Source organism: Chrysochloris asiatica, unplaced genomic scaffold, assembly GCF_000296735.1.
Source record: "Chrysochloris asiatica unplaced genomic scaffold, ChrAsi1.0 scaffold00062, whole genome shotgun sequence".
Taxonomy (NCBI): Eukaryota; Metazoa; Chordata; class Mammalia; order Afrosoricida; family Chrysochloridae; genus Chrysochloris; species Chrysochloris asiatica.
In genome coordinates, this window is record NW_006408580.1 from 11,834,603 (window position 1) to 11,840,459 (window position 5,857).

The following is a 5,857-nucleotide window of genomic DNA, read 5'->3' on the forward strand; positions in this document are numbered from 1 at the left end:
TGGCGGAGCTCTCTGCTATACGTCCACCCGATCCGCCATCTTGTTTGTTCTCCCAGGATATCCATTTTTAAGTTTTATGCAAAATGAGAACAAGTATGTCTTTCTTCACACCTTTATCAATAGCCAGTTTATGATGTAAAAGTTAAACATCAAGTCTGAATTTTATATATTTTTGGGTAACAGCTGGCAAAGAGACCTTAAAATCGCTCAGTGTAACATGGTTTTATTCTGCATGACTAGGCACAGTTTGTGCCCCATGTAACTCACGCAGCATGCAAGCTTTACAGCAAGCACCCCACCGGACCGGTCAACAAGACGGGTCTTCTGATCATGGGTTTGGAGATCATGGAATGCCAAAGCCCTATAAAAATGTCTACACTTTGAGCTCAGATTTTATATTGATCACATCAGGCATTGGTAATCGTCCACAGAGTGACACGAGTCCAATGAGCACACATTGAGCAGCCCAGTATACTTGGTATACTGGGCAAGTTACTGGAAGATGACTTCCATCTTCAGGAATAAAGGGATTTCGGTGATGAGTGAAGAACTGCTTGAGGAGTCAGCTGAAAGTAAATGTTGAAGGAGTAGACCAAAAAAGTAATAAAACTCAACCATGATCTTGTTAGCTTTTGAAGTGACATAAACAAGAACATCAGCCCTAATTCCTTCTTCACTTTATGATGTCTCTGCTCATACAGACTCCTGGTGTGGCGCTGCAGGGTAATGTGCTGCACTGCAAGGTCATTTGAACTATAAGGTTGGCAGTTAAAATTCATCAGCCATTCCTCGGAAACCCTATACAGGGTCTCTGTAAGTTGGGAGCAACTGGATGTCACTTAACAACAACAATATTCATATATATTTCAGCTGATTGCATTTTTTTCTTTCCTTACCTTCTCCATCCTAGTGTTTAACTTTAAAATTTAGTTCTTAAACATCTTGTGGTTCTCAAAAAAATGATGGGGAACCTTCATCTACTGCTGTGGGAATATAAAATGGTACAACTGCTGTGGAAGAGTTTGGTTGTTCCTCAAAGAGTTAAAGCAGAATTACCATATGGCCTAGCAATTCCACTCCTAGGACTCAAACAGGGACTTGTACACCGGGTTCACTGCAACACTCACCAGAGTCAAAAGGTGGAAACAACCCAAATGTCCATAAACAGATCAACAAAATGCAGTACATACATACAGTGACATATTACTCAGTCATAAAGAGAAATGAAGTCCTGATACATAAAACATGAATCGTGAAACATGTTACTTGCCAAAGGACAAAATACTGTATGATCTCACTTCTCAGTGTTACCAGGGGTGAGAGGAAAGGGAAAGGGAAAGGGAGAAGTTTTAACAGACACTGAATTTATGCTAATGGTGGTGAAATAATTTGGAAACGGTGAGAATGGTTGTATAACCTGAAGACTGTAATCAAAATCATATGTAAAAATTGTATCAGTAAATGTTTTGTTGTATACAAGGGGGATTTCAAAAAGTTCATGGATCAATGAAATGAAAAAAGAGAACTTTTCCTCTCCTTCCCTCCCACCACTCCTGGTAACCATCATACTTAACTGTTTTTGTTTTCCCTTCTTTTCTTCTGTTTCTCATTTCCCCTCATCTTTTTCCGTTTTATTTTTCTTTACTACTCTTTCTCTTTTCATCATCCCTCTCCCTAGTGTTTCTGATTTTTTCCCCTTCCTTTTCTCTTCATTGTTGGTAAGTGCCATTGAGTCAGTTCTGACTCATAGCGACCCTGAATAGGATTTCTGAGAAACAGCTGGTAGGTTTGAACTCCCAACATATGCCGGTGAGAGATTTGGATCCTACTACAGTGCTGGTGGAACTGTAAGTGCTGCAACCACTGTGGAAAACAGTATGGTGCTTTCTCAAAAAGTTGAAAATAAAAATACTGTTATGACCCAGCAATCCGTCTACTTGGCATATACCCTGAAGAAACATGAACCATGACACAGATATACATTCATTGTAACACTAGTGACAATAGTAAAAAGATGGAAACACCCTAAATGCCCATCAACTGAAGATAGGTTAAACAAACTTTGGTACATATACACAATGGAATACTATGCAACACTGAATAATTGTTGTTGTTGTTAAGTGCCATTGAGTCGGTTCTGACCCATAGCAAACCTGTGTAGGGTTTCTGAGGAACAACTGGTAAGCTTGAACCACTGACCTTCTGGTTCAAACAACTTTGTAGTCTGGCGCATTCATCCACAGTGCCACACCAGGACACCTTGCAACATGGATGAACCGAGAGGACATTATGCTGACTAAAATTAGTCAATCACAAAAGGACAAGTATTATGAGACTACGGTTATAAAGAAAAATTTAAGAAAAAGGAACGTTCGATGATGGTCATGGGAGTCTTGGTGTGGCACTGTAGGATGAGTACTGGACTGCTAACCACAAGGTTGGTGGTTCAAACCCACCAGCCACTTTGGGAACCCTATACAGGGTTGTTACAAGTCAGAACTGACTCGACAACATTTAGCAACAACAAGGTTAGTTTGAACCGCAAGGTCGGTGGTTCGGATTCACCAGCCACTCCTCAGAAACCCTATACAAGGTCACTATGAGTCCGGACCAATGCCACAGCACTTAACAAGAGACATGGAGGGGATTGCAATCATTGTAAGGAAGCAAAGTACATGATGTGTTGAATGTAAAATTGATTATATGCTCTGCAAAACTTCACTCAATTCACAGTAAAAAGTTAACAGAAACAAAACAAAACTGATTTATAAGAGACTGAGACATGACAACTAATGATGCAGTGTGTGCTCCTGGATTGGATCCTGGCCCACTAAAAGGACATTAGGAGGACAAATGACAAAATTTAGTATTTTATGGTTTGCAACTAAGAAACTGGGTAGCACAATGTTGAGCTCAAGCAGAGTTCTTTGCATTAAGCACTACTATATGGTTTCTAAGGAGCCGTGTTGGATAAAATTTTGGGCTGCTAACTGCAAGCAGCAATCAAGAAATCAAACGTATTGCATTAGGCAAATCTGCTGCACAAGACCTTTTTAAAGTGTTGAAAGGCAAAGATGTCAGCTTGAAGGACTAAGGTGTGCCTGACCCAAGTCATGAGATTTTCAGTAACCTCATATGCATATGAAAGCTGATCAGTGAATAAGGAAGACTGCAGAATTGCTGCTTTTGAGTTACTGTGTTGGAGGAGAATATTCAAAGTGCCATGGGCTGCCAAAAGAACAAACAGATCCGTGATGGAAGAAGTGCAGCCGGAGTGCTCCTTGGAAACCAGGATAGCCAAACTTCGTCTCTCATACTTCGGACATATTGTCAGGAAGGAACAGTCCCTGGAGAAGGATATCATGTTTGGTAAGGTGGAGGGTCAGAGAAAAAGAGGAAGACCCCCAATGAGATGGATTGGCCAAGTGGCAGCATCCATGGGCTCAAGCGTGGTAACACTTGTGAGGTTGGCCCAGGGTAGTGTTTCTTTTCTGTAGTGCATGGGGTCGCTATGAGTTGGTCCTGACTCGATGGCACCTAACAGCATTTGCAAGGAGTCTGGTATGCTGATGTAGCATGAGCACTGAACTGGTAACCACAAGGTCAGCAGTTTAAACCCACCAGCTGTCCTCAGAAACCCTATATACAGGGTTGCTATGAGTTCAAGCCCACCAGCCACTTCATGGGCAAAAGCTAAGGCTGCTCTGATAAAGATTTGCTGTCTCAGAAACCCTAAGGAGTCCAACTCTGTCCTTCCTATAAGGTTGCTACAAACCAGAATTAACTTGATTGACAGTGGGTTTTATTATAGTTTCTACTTATTAAGCATTCACAAACCTTAGACCGTGTTATCCCACTGAATGCTAAATTTTCACAAACCTGCGATATTACCACCCCCATTAGAGATTAAAACTGATTCAGAGAGATTAAGGGATTTTCCCAAGATAGTTAAACTAGTAAGTGGTGAAGTAGTGAACTCAATTTATCTTTATGACTCAATACATTTTAATCACAATGCTTCTCAGACAATTCTTTTTCTAAGAAACTATTGCCTTGATTCAGTCATTTTGACATGAAAATGCTAGAAAGAAACTTTACTTAAGTCCAGGGTTAGAAGGTTGGATGCCACTGCATGGCCATCGACCCCAATTCGTACTGCCTCAGAAATTGTTGGTCTGATCTTCCATTAAAATGTTTATAGCTTTCATATGATTTGGTGCCAATGAAAAAGGATTTAGAATATCATTCCTTCAAAAAAGGTATGAAGAAAATAAAAATTCTCTATTATTCCTAATAGAAGTCAATGACATGCAATACCTGCCATATGTGGAATCTGGTATTTTATAATCATAGAATATTCTACCAACTAGATGTAGTGACTGGGTTTTCTCTTTCAATGTCAGTGGGATCTGGCTTTCCTGCTTCTCACACACATCTCAACACTGTGATTTATGTTCCTGAACAAATTAGACTTAATTTAAGAGCAAATCATCAGCAACAGGTATAATAATCTTGGCAGAACATTTATTTTAATTAATTGCTTTCTGTCTAACATAGATAGGATGCTGATGCCATTTACCCTATAAGGATTAGTGCTGTCATGTAATTAATGTTTTTTCTTCCCTTAGTCTCATCAGTTTTAAATTACAAAGGCATTGGTTTACTTCATATTTAATCATAACAATCTAACCTCTATGGCAATGTTTACATATACAATATGAAAAAAATGGACTTTAACCACTCTGTAGCATTCTAGATTTCCGTTCACCAAACATAAGCTCTCTTAGGTCCAGGGGGGTTACAGTGGGAACTGTTTGTGGGCTTCCTGTTAACTGCTATTGAGTCAGTGCCGACTCATAGTGACCCTACATAGGGTTTCCAAGGAGCAGCTTGTGGGTTTGAATTGCCAATCTTGCAATTAACAGCCCAGTGCTTATCCTACAGGGCCACACCATTTTGGGGCTTGCTCTTTGTTTTTGTGAAGTGCCTTCGAGTCAGTTCTGACCCACAGTGACCCTGTATAGGGTTTCCGAGGAGTAGCTGGTGAGCTTGAACCGCCGACCTTGCAGTTCAAATGACTTTGCAGTCTGGCGCATTAACCCACAGCGCCTCACCAGGACTCCACCATTTTGGTGCTTAGGCAGCTGGAAAATCCTCACCTCCAAAAACTTGGCATGTGGGTGAAGAGGGTGGCGAAAAGATATTTGAGTGATTTTATACCATTGTTTTTCTTCCATGTGAAACTGAGTGTCAACCTCACTATATGAGGGTTTAGGGTGGGGAGGTTTCAAAAAGTTCATGGGAAAAAACGGAATGAAAAGATTATGGATTTTTCCCATAGACTTTTTGAAGCCCCCTAGTACTTTAACAAGACAAAAAGAAAACAAGAATTTCTTCCATTCTATGAAGGCTTAACGCTATCAAAGTATCTTGCAGTTAGTAGAAAACATAGACTCCATCTTCTCAAACTTGCCTAGCTCGATGTTATTCAGAGAAATAACTGGATGGTCTTTCCAAACACGAGTCAGAAACAGCTAGCACTAAACCCAAGCATGGTTCCCAGGGGCAGGAATTCTCATACAAAACTTGTGTTATATAATCATTATAACCTTAGGTTTTTTACCCTAGTCCTTCATATTCTAACCAAGTAGTTGTTTGTCTTTAAGAATGCTATAAGAAAATTTAAGCCTTTGCTACTAAAGTCAAGTGAGGTTATCATACATTCTGAGATTCCTGTATCAGTACTGAATCTCAGGAAGCAATAAGAATAAACAAATGTACAACAAAAGCAAAACATCCTTTGTATAATCAAATGGTTTTCACATTATAAAATTGATTACTATAGAAAGGACACAAA